Here is a 20,314-nt window from a genome sequence, read left to right on the forward strand (position 1 = left end):
CCTAATATCTCAAATTTTAAAGCCACTCTTTTATAAACCAAATTAGTGTGTGTGCCCTTTATGAAAGCATTAAAAAATCTTGCATTCTATCAAAGTTATTTGAATAATGCATCTGTCACTTCAGAAAGCCCAATTTTCTTCACAATAATCTTTCTGACATATTAAAATTCTGAGGATCAAACAAACCATTTAAATCTTTCTACTGCAATTTTTAGAACACCCTTGTTTTAATACCCTACCCTTGACAAACAAAGGAATGTTTTGTTTGGTTCTCTAAGTTAAACTGACACACTGAACAGAAAGGTTGATTGGATAGTAATTAAACATTCTGATCTGATTTGTTATGTCTGAAGTAGAACTAGCTTTGGTTTTAGACATTTCATTTAAATCCCTTATTACTTTTACCCTTATGCAAATAGTTATATACATTTTAAAAAGTATTTCAAAGTATTAGAATGTTGGTCATCAATCTTTACCCAAGACTGCCTTTAAAAATATTACCATTTTCAATTAACTATCTAAACAATTCATTGATCATCAGAGGCAATGTGATCTAGTGGTCAGATCACAGGCTCTGCAGCTGGACCATGCAGCTCCATGCCCTTGGACAAGTTATAAAACTCTGTTTTTAAACAGTAAACATTTTAAAATGTGACTTTGCCTATAGTTACATATTCAGACTCCTATTTTGACTCCTTGATAATTAAACTGTTCTTTTCCGACTCTTGAGAGTATATCAGCTATAAACACAAAGCTGGTCTGTAAGAGCTGGAATTAGTTTTTGTACATCATAAATCCTAGAAACATAACTACAGATATTGAGAAGGTATAATTTGGCTGATCAAGATCACTCATTTTCACATAGAATTCCATGAGCCTTTGAGTTTTATACAGGTGCTTCAAGGGATTCCATGAAATGAGAGGAGGGAGATGTAGTGATAGGGGTTGGGGAGGTGGAAGTATAAATATGCAGGATTCTGCCCTCCTTTTCCATATATGTATGTATTTATACATGTACATATAAAAATATACATTTTTTTAAATTCTGAGAAGGTAGGAAAGGCAGGAAGGAATGAAGGAAAAAAGGAAGGAAGGGAGGAAGGAAGGAAGAGGAAAATGGAGGGAAATAAGGAGGAAGAATCTGGAAACACTGGCACTGCTTTCAAGAGACTAATATCTACGGCAGTGAGGGAGTCCTGTATAACTTAACTGAACAAAAGGAAAAAATGCATGGCAAACTAATACTGAAATTCAAATTATGCACACCTTTCACATTCTCCACTTTGTCTGCTTTTTCCTTAGAGAAGATTTCCAGTGCACCCAAAAGAGGCAGAGCAAGCCAACAAACATGCTATCTAACTTGAATTTGCAATTGGCTCTTCATAGTGACACTCCGAAAGCTTTTCTTCTGTCTCCATTTGATTCATTAACATCCTCCTAATCGTGGTAATGTGAGTTACTGCCATCCCGCACTCACCCCACACACATACTGCACTGGTCTTGCACTGCTTTGCCCTTAGTCTGCTTTATCTCCCTCACGTTTAAGTCAACACAGCTCTGAGTCTAGTTTCATTCTCCGTTTTTTTCTAAACGGAACCACCTCTCCCCTCTAAGATTAACTGCTATGTTAACTCTATCCTTTCTATTTCCAACAGATCTTGCTTCAGTATCTATCCCTTCCTTCCAATTCTTCAGATTTACCACTTTAAAAAAAATTCTGTTGGCCTCCATGTTTTTTCTGCCCACAAAAAATATTTCAGTCATTTCAAATCTATATATTTCACCCTAATCACTCTCTAGATCTTAAGTGAATTTCCAATGGCCTGACAGTAGACTTTTTGATATTAATATGTCCAATATGAACTCATAATCTTTCTTCCTAATGCTGCCCTTTTATTGTCTTCTCCATCTCTGTCAATAGCATCACCCGCTGGCATTCCCTAACAACAACTGCAAAGGTCCTTGGTTCACTTATCCTGAACACTTTACAGTCAACTTCAGTTCTTTACACTCCTTTTCTCCACAACACTGACCTCCAAACAGTTGTCAATTTATATCAGTTTACCTACAGAAAGACTCTCATTTCCTCCCTTCCTTCCCTGTTTATTACCATTGGCATAAATGCCAGTTCAGGTTGTCATATCCTGTAGCAGTAGTCTCCCAGCTGGTCTTTCCACTTTCTATTCCAAATTTATAAGCTCCAAATACTGCTTCCCAGTTAATTTTCATGTAAAATAATTTCCAAAATGATACAACTCTATTAAAAACAAATCTTCAATCATGTCTACAGGCTACATACAAACTTTTAAGCATGGAATTTGAGATCCTCTGCGTTGTGCTCCAAAATACCATTCCAGCATTATGTTCCACTGCTTTTTCTCCTACTCACCAGGCTCTGGCCACTTTTCCCCAAAATCTTATATTGATTCTTATGCATTTCTTTGCTCATCTTGTCCTTTAAGCTGTAATTCCCTACTCTCTACTCCTCTCCACTATTCAAATCCTACACCCACCCTTCAATTCCAACTGAATTCCAATACTACCATCTAGTTGTAGTTTTCCTGATCTTTTCTTGGAGTAAATATCTAAGGTAGAGACCAGTGACTAACCTTCAGTATTCATTGTCTTGCCTGAGTTTTACTAGGAACATTGCTGCCCAGCTAATAAAACTATACTTTCCTTCTTCCCTCGAATGTAACTAAATTTGAACCTCTGCAATCTGAACAGAAGTGAGAATTCTCTTTAAGGATATTTGCCCTGTACTCTCTTTTCCTTCTCTGTCTTTTAGGAAATGGTGATGACTACAGACTATTAGAAGCCCCATGTTGAGAATGACAGAGGTGCCCCACCATCCTTGGACTGCATTCCTATAGACTGTGGAGTAAGAGGAATAAATGCTTTCTGATTCAAGGCACTGTATTTTTAGCTGTCTTTGTTAGAGAAGCTTAACCAGTCAGTACTTGAGTGACTCAGGTGCCCCTCTCTTTTTTACATATCTATAGCACTAAGAGCTTCAGGTCATACCTATGATAGCCCGGCTTCCTCATTATAAATTAATGCACCTATCTTCCCTCTTCTATTAATTGTAAATGAGTACATGCAAATACAGTTTCTGATTTATCATGTGTCTCCTACAAATATTCCAGCATGAGGCTTTAAACCTAGTGGGCATCTAACGCATATTTGAGTTATTCTGATGCTCTTTTTGCCTCTCCTCTCCCTCTTTTTCAATTTCTGGCCAAGCATCTAAAATTATAATCCCCCTATTTCTCTACACCTAATACCTCCTTAACCCTAAGCTTCCACCTCTGTAAAAGTCTTTTTGAATCCATTGTCTTTTTTCCTTAAGACTATCACTTAATCATTTTGCAGCTTCTACTAAAATTCTTACTGAACACCAGCCCTTTGATATCTTCTCTTTTAACTTCTGTGATATGTGCTCCTGATTATTTGCTCTCTGCCCCACTAACAGGAGATCCCTTTTGGCTAAATCTTGGCTCTCAGATCTTTCCTCCCTCTTTAATGACCTAACACACTCATGGCTTTAACTCCTGTGCTGATAATTAGAAAACCCTCTTAATTTATAGCCATATTTTCACTCAAAGTATTTCCATTCATCTTTGTATATTCCTACTGAGGCAGCTCACCATTACCTCATACATAAAATTATTAAAACTAAACCCAACAACTTCTTCCATACTAGCTCTCCTTAACAATTTTTTCTATTCTAAAATGATATAGCACTTCTCTGAGTTCTTGAGACTTAAATCTTTTAATCTCCTTCCTTAAGTACAAACAAATGTGATATGTTTAAGCCATATTAACTTTTGTTTTGTAATGCCTCTTTGTTTTATCCCATCCATGCACTTTCATTTCAGCTCTGAATTGTGGATTTTAGAACTCAATTCTTACTTGCTTCCTGTTTTCTCTATTTTGTTTTGCAAACTATCTTCACATTAAGTTTTGTACCATGAACACACCTTCTCTAGAATCGATCAATTCTTTTAGCTACTGAATCAGGTTTAACATTCTATGCCTCTGAATTTCAACATTCTATATAATATGACTCAATGTTTTTAACCTTATTCAAACTATTCTGTAGACTGGCCAATTGTCTCACTCTGTCTGTGTTTATGCTGTTCCTACTAAGTGAAAAATCCTCTTCCTTTCAGTTGGTTCACCCACCTCACGTTTATTCTACTCCTTTCTGAAATTCCATAGTGCTTACTTTCCTCCCAAAGCTTACTTTTTTCAAATCTCTGTATATTACCTATTGCCTTGTGCTCCACTATTGGCATTTCATATACTAATTTTGTATTCTCAAAATTTTATGATGCCCTTTAGATAGGCTTTTTATCTTTATAATTATCATTATTAATACATTTATATGACTTTAGTGCCTAAAAATTACGTTAACAGAATGACTACAAGTATAAGGACTATAAAACTTGAGTTACAGCCACATGTATATTTTGTACTTGGTGACATATTGCTAAATCTCTGAGCTGAAGGTTTATTTCTAAAGAAGAAGAAGAAAAAAACTAAGCATGAAAGATAATATATGCAAAGCATTTTGCAAACTATGCAGTGCTATACAAATGTTAGCTAAAAGCACATAATCTAAAGATTTCTTACTCTAGAGACTTATATCAAGAAAATAATCTAGGTAATATATGAAATAATCTGCTCATTGAGGAAATACTTTTTACTGTATTATGCAAAATTTAACATTTATTTGAACATTTTGTCATAGCAGAGGCAAACTACATCTGATTTTTATATTATTACATATTATTTTGAGCCAAGGAGCTATATACTTTCACACATTTGAACACTATTTTCTTGCTGCTTCCTTAAGCTGCAATGACCTCCCTACAAAGGAAAGGAATTTTAATTCAATCTAAGTTGATATCTTCATCATCATTATTATATCATAATAATCCTCAGCTTTCATCAGCATCATAAATTCAAAAAAAATCTTGTTTGAAAATTTACCAGTAGTAACTGTGATACTATGAATTTTCTGCTCTTCTTTACTCTGCTTAATTATTTAGTTGACACAGCAATTTTTCACCTCATTTTAAATATGGGGTTTAATTGGTTGTAACAGGGGAATTGAACAGCTTTCTAATGGAATTTGCCTTAAACAAAGTAGATATAACCATTTCCAAAATCAAGTATAAACAAACATTTCAGCATGAAAAATACAAAGCTTTTTAGCACTATATACTATTTACATATTGACTATGGGTTTGTTTTTCCTTTCATGGGTATATAATTAAACTGAGGAATGTAATAACAAATGATCTCTTACTACTTTTCAGTTTAAGTGCCAAAGTAATTTAAAAATCTAAAATTTGATATTCAATTTTTCAATATTATTTCTTTTATTTGTGGGGAAAAATACATTATTTTAAATATTAATCCAAGGGTTTATACATTTTATTGAATAAAATATTATACAATTCTTAAGAGAACATAAAATTGTCCTTCCAAATAAGAAAGGTTATAGAATCCAAATTTGTTCTTTTTTTTTTTTTAACAATCAAGTGACAGGTGATGCTGACTGGATTGTTTAGGGGAGAAACGATCCCCAGCACAAAAGCAAATAGCCAGAAATGAGAGGATATTTCTAGAAATTAGATCTAAATGGACTGAGAGTTACAAGGGTCACTCTATTTCTAGGAGATGAAGGTACTATTAGTTTAATTCAGGAATGCCCTAAGGAGAGCTAGCTATAAGAGCTCTCATACTTGTGCAGAAAGCAGATTAAAATCCAGGAAAGAAAGGGATGAAGCATGCATATTCTTTTGAAATTATGCTGTTTTGAAGACATCTCTGGTGGGAGCAGAGAAAATGTGGGAACTTCTAAAGTCTCTGAAAAGCAGAGTTGCCTTCTACTAAAAGAAGAGTTTAAAACAAGGCACCAAAGAACCAACTGAGTTACCCTAGATAAGACAAATTAAATAAAAACTATTAGAAATGAAATATAGAATTAATAACAATAATATCCTTTGCGTCGTACTTGCCAATTATAAAAGCAAATGTAGCTCTATTATCTCATTTTGAACTGCAACAAATGACCGGAGATAAGAATAATATTATTATTATTAAAAGCTGAGATTTAGACAGATCAGGGATCTGCCCAAGATCTCAGAGAAGGCTAGAGCAAGATGTGCAAGCAAGTCCCTTCTATCTCATTTTGCAGTGTTCAATCGTTATCATACCCCATAAAAAAAGGAAAAGGGAATTCCTATGTTCTAATTCAGTTCCCTGTGACAGAAGAGTATTATTTGTAGTTTCTCTGCTCTCAAGTCAATGAGGAATTGCTTGATTTTCACGAGGGATAGAGAAAGACTTTGTTTCATCACTTTTTAGCATACTTATGTCTTATACTCTGTAAAGTCAAGTCTTGCACATTGAGAGCATTCAAAGAGTAAGATTTGGTTAATGCCTTGATGTCATTGGAATACAAAAAATATTCCCAAATTTTTCAGCAAACGATCACATTTTGATTAACAAATGCATTAAATACCATCTGATTTCTATTCAGAAATATTTCAGAATGAGTGTCAGTTTTTAAATTTAACCACCATAACAAGCCTGATAATATAAATATTATAAATGTTAAAATTTTGATTAACAAATGCATTAAATACCATCTGATTTCTATTCAGAAATATTTCAGAATGAGTGACAGTTTTAAAATTTAACCACCATAACAAGCCTGATAATATAAATATTATAAATGTTAAAATTCAATAATATATGCATAGATATGAAATCCTTAAGGGATGTTCAAATTCACCTGAAGTTTAAACTATTTTTACAATATTATCTTTGCTCTGTAGCTTGCCATCACCACCTGAATTCTAACTATTTTGCACATGGAATACAATATTGCTTCTCTAACACTGTCAGGAAAAGTTATCTCTTTGAATCCATGAAGAAATGCTAAAAGCAAGAGCCTCAGCAATTTTTGTGAACCATCACAGTATCTTTGAGATGAAATAAATCAAGTTAAAGGAATTTAATTCAACATACTGAATGAAGAAAAAAAACTTTCTAGGGTAGACTGCTTATTATTTTTCAAAATTATTTTTAATTAACTTTGATTTCAGAAAATTGTCAAGAAGTAACTTTAAAATATTTTTATGTGCCTATTAGAAACAATGATCAAAGATAATGCCATACAACCTTGGGAAATGCACCGTGTCAAAGATGGTACTGTCAGGTTCTCTTCCTAACACCTGTACAAAACACAGGGGTTCCCGACAAGAAACTTCTGTAGAAATGCCCTTGTCATCCTAAAGTTTAACCTGTCCGGTTATCTTTTATGGAGACAGTTTCCTCAAGTAAAGTGGAGACAGTTTCCTCAAGTACTAAAAGCTTTACTCCATAGCAAACAAAACAGTGGTGTCTTAGCAGCAGGCTTCACCAACAATCAAAACTGATTCTGAGCAACTGCTTTATCTACTTATATTCGGCTAGTATCGTTTTACCTTTAGGTTTTTTGTTTGTTTGATTGCTTTTTACTTTCTGAATCTTTACTACCAAATAGACCACTTTTGGTGCATAATTAATTCTAAATACTATCCTTAGCCAGAAAATTTGTTTTGTGATCATTCCAAATAAACAGCTTATATAACCTAAATAACACTTTCTTTTCAGAAATAAGGATGATTGATATTCTGTAGCAGTTGATACTATACATTTTATGTTGATAGTTATCAATAACATATATCCTGAAATAGTTCCTATTGTTCAGTAAATTAAATTTAAAATTTGTTTTACTTAAAAAAGTGATTGTGTGTGCTTTTAGAATATGAGTTATACAAGCTCATACTGGAATATTTTTTTTCACACACACACACACTGTATTTTATTTTTACAAGAGATAAACTGACACCAAGCATTGTAAATGGATGACCACAACAAAAGCAACAATGATTGCAATGACCAAACACGAAACATACTCATACTATGTCATAATATTGACATTCAGTCCAGTAATCCTCCACTGTAACAGCTCCTTGACTTTGCAGTAAAAATTGATTTGTATATTTTTTGCCTGAGTCCTTGTGGGATTTTTTTTTTAATTCAAACAGAAAGTCACAAAAATTATAATCATCCTCATCAGTTCACTCAGTCCCATGTAATTAATTTTTTTATCTTGATCTTTTGTTAGCACTTTTATGAATTCATCAGTTCCCATTAGAGTTCTGAAAATGCTTATTCATTCAGTTCAGCAGTATAGTCAGTTACCAGAAACCTGTACTTGTCAGAGTCTTTTCCATGAATTCCTTGAAGATGAAACCCTTTTATAGGAACATTTTTGCAAAAAATGTTTTTTTTAATTGAGCATACATTAAGTACTTCAAGAATTGGTTTCTAAGGAAAAGACTTCCATAGCTATAATTAATTTTAGTTACCTACCAAATCATTAATGAGCAGGATATTAGTTTGGGCTGTATTGTGTTTTCTATGCTCAGATGTAAAAGGTTTCATAATGTAAAATGATATGGTGAGGTTTTGAAATTGGATGGAGTTAAACTATGGTTAAGAAATAAATGAAAGGAACAAAACATTTGCAAATCATTATTATATAAACTAGGAAATAATATGAGTGTGCAATTCAGAAAGATGATTTTTAAAAAAATAAACACAATTGAACATAAATATATTTAGTTCAATTAAATATAGCTCAAGGATTAAGAATTACCTGTCATTCATACACTCATGATCCTCTGGGCAGTCATTATTATCCGTATAACTGTAAAACTAGCCCTGTGCTCTTTTATCTGTATAGTCCTTTGCTGACTTTGAATTAACTTGAACATCTATGTATCTGAATCTCACTTAAATCTCATCAGCTCTCCATCCTGTATTTCCAGCTGCCTATGAGAGAGTTCCACCTGGATGTATAGCCATACCTCAAACTCACACGACTAAAATCAAACTGGTCATCCTCCCCATACCAGACCAACCCAATGTCTATAGTCAACCAATTTTGCAAATAATCTAGGCATTTTACAAAGATTGAGATGAGAATTCTTGAAGTCACCTGTCTTTCCTTCAGTGTCTGTATTCAGTATATCGCCAAGGTTTATTGTATTTTTCTTCAAAATAATTCTTGAATTTGCCCTTTCATTCCCATTTTGCAATCCCCTCATTACTATAATTTTAGCTTAGGCTTTTTTTTACCTCTAATCCAACAAGTCTTCCTGTCTTTTGATTCTCCCAGCACTATCACTCTTGTCCATCCTACATATGACTACCAGGCAAATCTTCCTGGACTTTAATACTGTTAATTCTTTCATCAAAAACCTACAAGAAATCAATATTGCTTTCCAATCAACTCCAACTTTTTCTGCTCAATTTTCAAAGCTTTAGAAAGCTGAGTCATCTCACCATGTTTCTTGCTATACCCCAACAAAAATCTATTCAAATAAACCAAAAAATATCTCATACATGGCATTCATATTAACATCTCCACATTTTTGTTAATGCTTTTCCTTACAGCTGAAATATTCCATTACAGTCCAGTAATTAGTATCCTACTTATGTTTTAAAGCATAATTTACTTATTCAACAATAAGCCCTTTCACAGAAGATACACCATATTTATTTTATCTCCTCCACCTGAAATGCTGTCACCATTTTCCTCTACTTAATATAGTTTCCCTCATCTTTTAAAGTCTAATTCACTTATCTGGATAATATGCTCTTTAAAAGAAGGGAGCATATCATTTTAATTTTATATCTCCTAAAGCATTAGAATGATACTGGAAATAGAATAAGTGTTCAATAATAGTATCGTTTTATTGAGTGTGTGTGTGTGTATGCATGCATGTATATATGTAATCCTTTAGCACTTTGTTCAGTGTTACTTACGATGTGTGATTATCACCACTTTAAATGTCAGATTCTGAAGAATAAGGACTTCCATTGGGTTAGATTCAAGATGAAATAGAAGGTCAATGTAAAAAATTTAATTATCTAAAAATATTTAAAAGTTAAAAAGTTTAAACAAACAAATCTGTTGCAAATAACAATCACCTTTAAGTTTAAAGGATGTCTAGGTTAATCTTTAATTCAATATTTCCTAAAGTAATACATCTAAGTCAGCAGCAGATATACTAAAGCTACCCAGATCGCTTTTATTACATTTACAGGAAGAGATACATTTTTTTCCCCAAACTCTTTAAAACTTTAAAGAAAATTTTATGTGTATGTATAGGCCTTTCCCTCATTCAATACAGCGGGTGCTTCTCTACTTCACACTACATTAAACTAGTAACTGAAATATTTATAAGATACTGCAACAGGGTGCAAAACTTTATGTATATTAACTCCTCAGAGAATCAGAAGTCATTATTCAACATCATCCTCTGCAACTCTAGAAGTATGCTATAGATTATTTAAACAAAGTTTAAGAAAATCTTAAAAATTAACTTGTCACTTTGCATCTAATTTTATCATTTCAATTCTATTATTCACAAATATTTTGCCCATCAAATATGGACAAATCCATGAAGGCTTTAAATTTTAAATATATTTCATATACATAACAATATATGTGTACAGACACTGTTGAACAAATAGATTTTAATTATTCCTTCTACCTTCCTCTCTATCTTCCTTGTATGTTCAGTGCCCCCAGGCTGGCTCTGATTTTTTCCAGATATAGTTTATCCTCTCCTTTCCAGCTCATGTCTTCTTTGCTTACTATATCCCTGACAAAAGACAAAACAGCCTTCACATTGAAATGGTAGTGACAAGAAAGCAAAAACACAAATACAGTGATTGGCTGCTTCTCTGTAAGGGACCACTACACTTACACGTGAAGTAAATCCTCTAAAGGGCAAAACAATCATTAGCCGCATAGTGTCTGTGTGTGTGTGTGTGTGTGTGTGTGTGTGTGTGTGTGTGTGTGTTGTATGTCTGTAGTATTTTACTATGACTCTCTTTAGTTATGGTCATCCAATCATTTTGCTAGAATGTCTACAGCATTCTTTTTTTTTAAATAAATTTATTTATTTTTGGCTGTGTTGGGTCTTTGTTGCTGCGCATGGGCTTTCTCTAGTTGCAGTGAGCGAGGGCTACTCTTTGTTGTGGTGCGCAGGCTTCTCATTGTGGTGGATTCTCTTGTTACAGAGCTTCAGTAGTTGTGGCACGTGGGCTCAGTACTTATGGCTCACGGGCTCTAGAGCCCAGGCTCAGTAGTTGTGCCGCACTGGCTTAGTTGCTCTGCGGCATGTGGGATCTTCCCAGACCAGGGATTGAACCCCTGTCCCCTGCATTGGCAGGCGGATTCTTAAACACTGCGCCACCAGGGAAGTCCCCTACAGCATTCTTTGCCCACTACTCCATCTTACTTGTTTTAATTTCAAGATAAATGGTTAAATCTATTATTTAAAGGGCAAGCCTGGGTAGTTACTGTAATTTTTACAAAATGAAGAAAAGGAATACATCTGAAAGTCATATGATTTTAATATACAACATGCTCAAATATACAATATGATTAGAGCTATGTGCCTTACTCATAAATACATGCTACATATTTATCACCAAAAAAAAACCTCACAAAATTACAAACTGCTTAACTCGATTCTAGTTGATGACATTCCATCTTTATCTATTTAGCTTCTATCTATCTCTTAACACTTTAAGGCAGGAAGAATAAATTTTGTTTGTTATGTTTTCACTTAAGGCCAAAACAAAGTAAACATTAAATTAGCTTGGATTTTGCACCTGGTTAAATTATTTTATGCTCTAATGCATGAATCACTAATATGTTTAGAGCTTTTACTTTCACTGTAAAACAGATTGCCTTTGATTCAATTAAAATTCCTTTTCATAAATATGAATAAAAAATTCCTTATTTTAAAACAAAGATAGTTAAGAATTTAGGACTAGGAGTACGTAGCAACATTGATTCACAGCCACTGTGAGATTACCCGAATGCTACAAAAAATAGGGATACACTTAATAATGGATTTGTATGTACACAGTGGCTTAGAAAACTTAAAACACTAATGATATAACTTGTTATATAGTTTGAATATCAAGAAGTAAAATAGCATTTGGCATATTTACTTAATGCCAGAAAAGAATTATTGCCTTAGATTATTTTATTAACATTGGAACAAGCTCTAAATATGATGGTATTCTATTGTTTGGACACAGGTAGTTTATAAATTTGACACTTATTTAGAAGGTAGATCATCTAATTATTTTCACACACATAACATAATGTGAACTTCATCATTAATAAATAGCTTTGGGGCTTCCCTGGTGGCACAGTGGTTGAGAGTCCACCTGCCGATGCAGGGGACAAGGGTTCGTGCCCCGGGCCGGGAAGATCCCACATGCCATGGAGCGGCTAGGCCCGTGAGCCATGGCCGCTGAGCCTGTGCGTCCGGAGCCTGTGCTCCGCAACGGGAGAGGTCACAACAGTGAGATGCCCGCGTACCGCAAAAAAAAATAATAATAATAAATAAATAAATATTGTACCAGTGTTTAAAAATTTAGCCCACCCCATCACTCAACCTACCTATACAACAAAGCTTGCTTTCTGTTTTGGAAATTATAGTAAGCTAAACTGATTTGGAAGATCACATATGGGTTTCTACTATTAATATTTTTGTAATCTATTCAAAGTATGACCATGCAATTATTTTAATGATTTATTAGAATCTGCACCAGTTGTTAACAGGAAGGACAAATTCAGATTACAGACATGTTTTTTGTTTGGTCAAAACCATGCCTTAAACATTTTCTTAAATTTGAACATAAGATTGTCCAGCCTTGTTCCCTAAAATCATTTCCTTTTAACTGTACCATCAGAAAATAACTACCTATGCCTATTTTTATACTTAAATATTTATTTTAGTTCTACTATATTTTATTATCTCTGTATGTTTATCAATGCAATGTTTTTTGTTAGAAATGTTATAGAAAATACAACCCTATATAATTAGATGAATTTTCTGTAAAGCCAATCTTTACTCTGTTACCACCTATCCTGTATGTGATATTTGACTTATTTTGTGGGCAAAGGAAGCAGCTTTAACTTCTCCAACTGTATGCTAGAATAAAAACCTGGGGTCAGGAAGGCAAAATAGAGTACTAGTTACCTTTAACTAAGAAAGCACGTACTTAAAGAACATTTTATATTTTAAAAGGTCCATAAATGATCCCAGAATTTCTGTTTTAGTCAATCAACTAATTAAACTGAAAACCATGACAGATAAATTTATAGGGAAATTGTAAAGTAGCTTTTAAAAGTTATCTAACATTTATTCAGATTAACATAAAATACAGAAAAGTAGATGATTCAAAGACCTGCAGTTTTATGGCACAAAAGTAGATTAATAGGCAGAACTAGTAAACATTAATAGTAGATTAGTAACCATTTACTAAAATTTAAATCAAGTTATGAATTCTCTATGACTTTAACCTATGAAATTATTTTCATTTATATTAGTTCCTTCTATGTTAGATACAAAATTTCAGAATACAGTTAATAAGTTTAAGCAAAACTTACAATATTTTCTAAATGTACTGTTGTTTCCACCACAGAAATTTCCTAATCACTTGGATTTTTAAAATGTCATAAGAATTATACTGGTCAAGAGTCCTGAAATTACCATTTATTCACAATATTTCAACTTATTTATAATGCTTTTGAGTGCAAAGAGTGACTTTAGACTAACATATACAAAATACTTATGTATTAGATTATAATCACATCTTTCGTTTTTTGATATAGAAAAATATACCACTGATAACTGTTTCTTTATTCTTTGAAAAATATTAAATTTTAAATAATTCTGTTTAATGCTAAAATTCTACAACTGCATACAATAAATGAGTGTTGTAGGATACATATGTTTTAAAAATAATTATTATATCAGAGCTTATATACTTAATATTGGATTGATATTAGCTATGTGTTCTCAAAATTCTATTCTATTTGTTTTAAATTTTAATCAGTATTTTTTTCTGTCACTGCTTCTTATATTGTATTTATATAATTAAGAGTTGTCTTATCATGCAATTAAGAATTGTTTTTAACTTCTGGTCAGTGATAGTGAATATATATATATATATATGCATATGTATGCATATATATATGTATTTGAGTAAAATATGTTTTATATATTTCCAAAAGATGCATTTTCTTCTGCATTTTTATTCATTTAAATATATTTACTTATCCTAAGCCAATAAAATAGGAAATATGCTCATGAAAGAAGGCCAAGTAGTCCATCTGTGTCTGTTCATTTATCTGAGCTATCAGTTAATTTCTCAAAATATTTTGTATCTCAAGCTCGACTATCTGTTTCGTCAAATAGACTGTTCCAACTTCTTCTAGCAGTAAATACTTTTTTTCTAAATCCCTAGTGAACTTGTTTAAAAAAAAAACTATCTTCCTCCCTCAGCATCCAAAAATTCTCCATTCACTCTGAAATCATCTTAGTATATGGTTTTTCATTTAATCAACCTTGAAAAATAAAAGTTCTACCTTTTTATTTCTGAAATAGTTTAAGTATAGTCACTGGCAGGTAATCTCAAATAAATATATATTAGAAATTACGAATGGGAAATACATAAAGAAATATATTATTCATATTGTGATTTATATGGCTAGTACTTATTGATAAATTGATGGATGTAGAAAGAGACAGAGGTTTGATAGATCAAGATGGAAGTAACTTTCAGACAATGAAAATATCATTGAACAACAACAAAAAATCACAGTGTATTATTATTTAGAACCTAATCTGAATTTATATAATTTCAATCTTGTTATAAACTATGACCATAGACTTAATATTAGGCTACACACCATCTTATGATCATAAAGTAAATAAACGATATATTTTCATTGATTCTAAAAAACAAATGAACACTTGGTCTAAATCTGTGAAAGTGTAGCTGCCATTTATGAAGCTTTTATCTAACAGCATATTTTACTTGAAATCGGATACGACCTAATATTTTCCATTAACTGTAAATGAGAGTATGTACGAGGAGCTAGAAGACTGCAAAAAAAAGAGTAAATGAGTAAATGTCTTGCAGGATGAACCATATAATCCTTTATAATTGCATTCATTTTAAGATGAGCCATTCAAAATTGCTACCTGTCCAACCTGCATAAGATGAGCAAACTAGAAGCATGTAGATAAAGATTGCTCGTTGTCCCTAGGCAGGCCATTTTAATATCACTATAGCTAAGTTTTAGACACTCTAGGCTCACATGTCAGCTGAATTCACTACTTATTTTCTGGCTTTTTGCACTTATGGTACTTGTATTCCATATAGAAATAGAACATTAATAATTATCATTTGATGTTGTCTAATATGTAAATGAGATTTAAAATACAGTGACCATTCAGCCCTGTTTATAGAGTTTGGGTCATAAGCTAGACAAATAAAATTCTGAAAAGATCATGCCCTCATAAAAAGATGTAGCTTCAAAATTATGTTGCAAATTAAAATCTACATAATTCATCTACCTAGAGAGAGCTGATTATTTATATACAAATAGATAATTAATTTCATCCTTGCAATAAATCCAAAATAAATTATCAACTATTTTGTAAAACACTTCCTCCTTTAACACATAAAGTAACATTAATAAAACTGGAATTTATTTAAGCCACATGTTTGCACTCAAATCGTAATTTCCCAGAATAAAAAAACAGAGTTTGCTTGCTAAATTTATCATTATTCCAAAATAAGTTTTTTACCAATTATCTAATTATCTTTTAACTTTTAATGCATGTAGGGAAGTGTTTTCCAAAATATTCAATGAGGTCTTTCTGATAATTAAATAGCAAAACTTGATTTTCTAACCAAGTTCACAAATAAGTAATAATGAGTTGTCCCAACACCAGATTTTTTAATGGAAGGAATTTTTTAAAATTACATAATAAAACCTAAAATTTTCACATTCATTATTTTACTTTTAAAAAGCAGTATATTAAAAATGGAAGCAATTATAAAAATAATTTTTAAAACTTTAAATATTAATTACTATAAGTAATATTGTCATAAACTGCCATTTAATAGATGTGATGGAAACTTATGTTTTCATATCAGCAAAATGAGTGCTGATAATAATTCCTTGAGGAATCAGGAGCATGAATGCTCAGTCTGGTATAGGTTATTCCATTAATCTATATAGAATGTGTATGATAAAAACAAAAAATTTAAATGAACTTACACCCTAAAGCAATGCTTTGCACCTTTGATTCAGCAAATTAATTGACTGCTATTAATGGAGAACATGTAATAAGAGACAAGGTAAGATTAAAAGAATAAAAATGTCCATGGCCAAAAATGTTTGGAAATTGCTGAGTTAAGGTAACATAATCTGATTTTTTTTTTATTGCAAGTCTTTTCAGAGTCTTTAATGTGTTAATAGTGAATCTCTAAGAGGAGGATCTAGTACATAGTTGTCCTGACCTTATTCAATCATAGAACTCGCTTGGGTTCATTTTTTTCCCTCTAGAAGCAGCTTAGCATCTAATATTTTGTATTATACCTTATAATATGGTATAATTCATTTATATAGTGTGTATGAAGGCTACACATTTTTATTAAGCTCCAACTTCTTCATTGCTTTAGAAAAGTTGGGGAAAGCACTGATGTGGTATGATATTCCATATCAAGAATAAACCAGAGTTATTTTCTACAGGATTGAAAATTTATATTTTTATAGCATTATTTAAGATATTAGGGTAACAGGGACTTCCCTGGTCATGCAGAGGTTGGGAGTCAACCTGCCAATGCAGGGGACATGGGTTCAAGACCTGGTCCGGGAAGATCCTACATGCCACGGAACAACAAAGCCCGTGCACCACAACTACTGAGCCTGCACTCTACATAACTGCGAGCCACAACTACTGAGCCCACGTGCCACAACTACTGAAGCCCACGCACGTAGAGCCCGTGCTCCACAACAAGAGAAGCCACTGCACCACAACAAAGAGTAGCCCCCGCTTGTCACAACTAGAGAAAGCCCGCGTGCAGCAATGAAGACCCAACACAACCAAAAATAAACAAATTAAAAAAAAAAGATATTAGGGTAACAATTCATTCTTCTTACACAAAGCTTATTTTGTAAATTCTTGTCTCAAGAATATAGGCCAGGACCAGAAAGAAAATACTCTAAAATGTGAAATATTTACACTTACTTTTCATACATTTTAAAACAAGCTTCGTTAACTTGTTTTAAAGAAAATGGCAGTTTAAAATAATAAAACAGGAAGGAAGTAGTCAGGCTACTTAGAGGCAGACACCCTGATAACAGATGAGAAAGAGAAAGAAAACTTCACAATTTGAAACTTGAAATAAGAAATTTGAGAGAATTTCATGTGTGACCAAATGATGCTTCGCAATTTAATAATCCCTGTGGCAGACACAGTCAATTACATAGCCAATAACATCTTTCTTACTTACAAAAGAACCGAGGTGGCAGTATACCCAGATAAAAGAAATTCACATATGCAGGTTCTTTTGCAGGAAGGAATATCCAACTAAAATAATTCTAGCCAATAAAATGTAGACAGAGGAATCATTTCCTTTCTGAATTAAAAGGCAATGTCTTTTGTCTTTTGCCTTTTTTTTCCTACAGTTTTCCTGCCTGGGACACAAATATGATGCCTGATGTTGCCATGACCATCTTGCAATCACGAGGATGAAAGCTTCAGTCTAAAAATAGTGTAGCACAGAGATAGAAGGTACCAAGTTCCTTGATACCACCTTCAGTAGCTGTTTCAATCTTGCCCTGCTTAAGGCTCCATTAGAACAATCCCCCTATTTATTTTCATAACTGTTTCATCAGATTTCCTATTAACCACATGTGAAACTATTCCTATTAACACAGGTTTGAACCTATTACTAAACTTTCAGAAGACATTATTGATGTTTATAATACTGTTACTGAATAATCTTAGAAAATTTATCCTTTTAGAATTTTTGATTAAAAATTATAAGGAAGACCATTTCATGATTAAACATTTTCCATGTAAAGAGTTAAAGTTTCCTAATATGATGATAAAATCACAATAATTCAGAAAACATCAGCATTCACAATAACATTCCATGAGATTGTCATACAGCTAATGTTTTCCTCAGTGTATTCCTCTTTTTAGTTATTTTAATATGCAGTTGACTTCAAGAAATTATGCAAATTGTTTAGATATCAAATTATTTTCATCAGTGAAAGGATAAATTGGTATTGACTTTAAGTTTAGAATTACTGCAAAGGTTCTAATTATATTAATAAAAACCCAACCCTTAACTTTTGCTTTTACAGCTTTATAACCTTGCTGTTATCGTCCATATATCTTTCTGATGCACCTTGCATATCTGTATAAGCACATTCCACCTGGACAACCTGCTATTCATTTTTATGACCTATACTTTTCACATCATTTGAACATGGTATATACTAGCAGTATGCTGGAGCCAACTCACAATGGCTTGTGAGAGCCAATTTTACACCTATTTCCCAACTCCATGCTCAGTGAGACTCCATTGGTAGCTTGATATTAGCCATAGTGGTAGTATTTAATACCATGAAAATTGGCAATTACCACAAATCAAAAGCCTCTCTCATTGTCATAGTCAGTTATCAAACAATTACTATCACACCACTGAACAATACACATCATTCATGTTAAAATTTATGCCTTACATTGTTCACTAATTAACCGTGGCACTGTTTAATTGGTAGATTTAATACCAGAAAGTCACCAGATTTGCATAGAGTGAAGCACAAGGATTATCTGTACATGAATGCTACAATAATATGCTATTGAACATATTATTTAGTAGATCTAAATGGATTGGGAGGGCTTAATGAGATGGTAACAATGATCAGTTCCAGTGATTTATAATTTATTCATGACAAATTTAAATTGTGATCAATTTTTATTTAAAAATAGAATCTTAAGAAAAACTAAACATCACTATCAGCTACAAATGGTTAACTAGAAACAATATCTTCAAAATGTAGGTCTTCCTACTGATTCCCATTAAAATTTATATTTGACGTAGGAAATTAACTTCAGCAATAGGCTGATTTCAGATTCTTGTGACCTACTTTTATCCTAAGAAATATTAATAAAATTAAGTCTTAATGGTATACTACAATTTATTTAAGTTTTAAACTAGCTCAGATTGTTTTTATTGAATGGAATAAAAAAGTCCTTATTATAATCTTCTCTGGGTTATTTTAAGATTTCTGAAGGAAAGGCATTATTTTGGGTGCCATAAAATCCAGACTTAATTTTACAAATGTAAAATAAAAAATATACATTTCTACACTTAAAGCTGGAATCTATTTTTTATACTATACGATGGCTTTTCTGCAGTCTCATTAAATAGTTGCTAATACCATTTTTAAAAAAACAATTGTCCAATCAAATTAAATTAAGAGTGGCTTTAAATTGAGAATAAAAAGGAAAATGTCCAACATATCAACATTGTATCAGAAAGTATAAGTTTGTCCTATCAATAATTTCTTACCAATATAGCTATTTGTTTGCAAGTGAAGTAACAAATATTAAAAAGTAGTTATTTTAAAATCATTATGAGCATAATTTACAGTTGAAAGAATTCTCTCTTAGACTTACAGATCAGGAGCAAGTGTTTAGCTTGCAACACACTTGCTAAGGATTTTAAAAGCAGTAAGTCCAGTATTAAAAGGCTCAAGGAAGACTGTTCTCAGATCAGTCAGGTGGTCAGGTGGTTTCTAATACTGGAAAATGAAACAGACTATGCTTTTTAAAAAAATGGACACTCAGTCAGTAAATGAGGTTATCAACAAGAATTAACAAGAACTTGAAGCTAGCATCGAAAAGGTAGCATTTGATTTTCTAAGCATCATTTGGACATTTAAATTGATTTAGCTAATATGCAAATATCTGGATTATACAAAAATAGCAAATAAGCTACCATAAACATGCAAGGCTCATAAGGCTTTTTTTCCTCATTGAATTTTTAACTTTAATAAAGTTTCACAAGGGTTAATGACTTGTGGGCTTTCTTTTCTTCAGGTAAATATCTTTTGAAATTATATTCTATTGTACCAACTATATCAATAAAATATTTTAAAATTAAGTGTATGCACCATATATGCAGTTTAGTATCTAAAACAACTGAAGTATGTTTGGAAAGCATTCACTATTTTTGTTTGCAGCTCAAATATCTGAATTAAGAAATATCAACATAAATATTTTAAATTTTTGGCAGAAGGAAGACTTAAAACATTATAAAATAATGTTTATAAAATATA

General features: G+C 32.3%; 1 protein-coding gene across 4 annotated transcripts in view; it reads right to left on the reverse strand.

Annotated features, from left to right (window-relative positions):
• GRIK2 (glutamate ionotropic receptor kainate type subunit 2) overlaps positions 1-20,314 on the reverse strand; it is a 649,287-nt gene that overhangs the window by 112,607 nt on the left and 516,366 nt on the right. The window lies entirely within an intron of this gene.

This window comes from Mesoplodon densirostris, chromosome 12 (genome assembly GCF_025265405.1).
Source record: "Mesoplodon densirostris isolate mMesDen1 chromosome 12, mMesDen1 primary haplotype, whole genome shotgun sequence".
Lineage (NCBI taxonomy): Eukaryota > Metazoa > Chordata > Mammalia > Artiodactyla > Ziphiidae > Mesoplodon > Mesoplodon densirostris.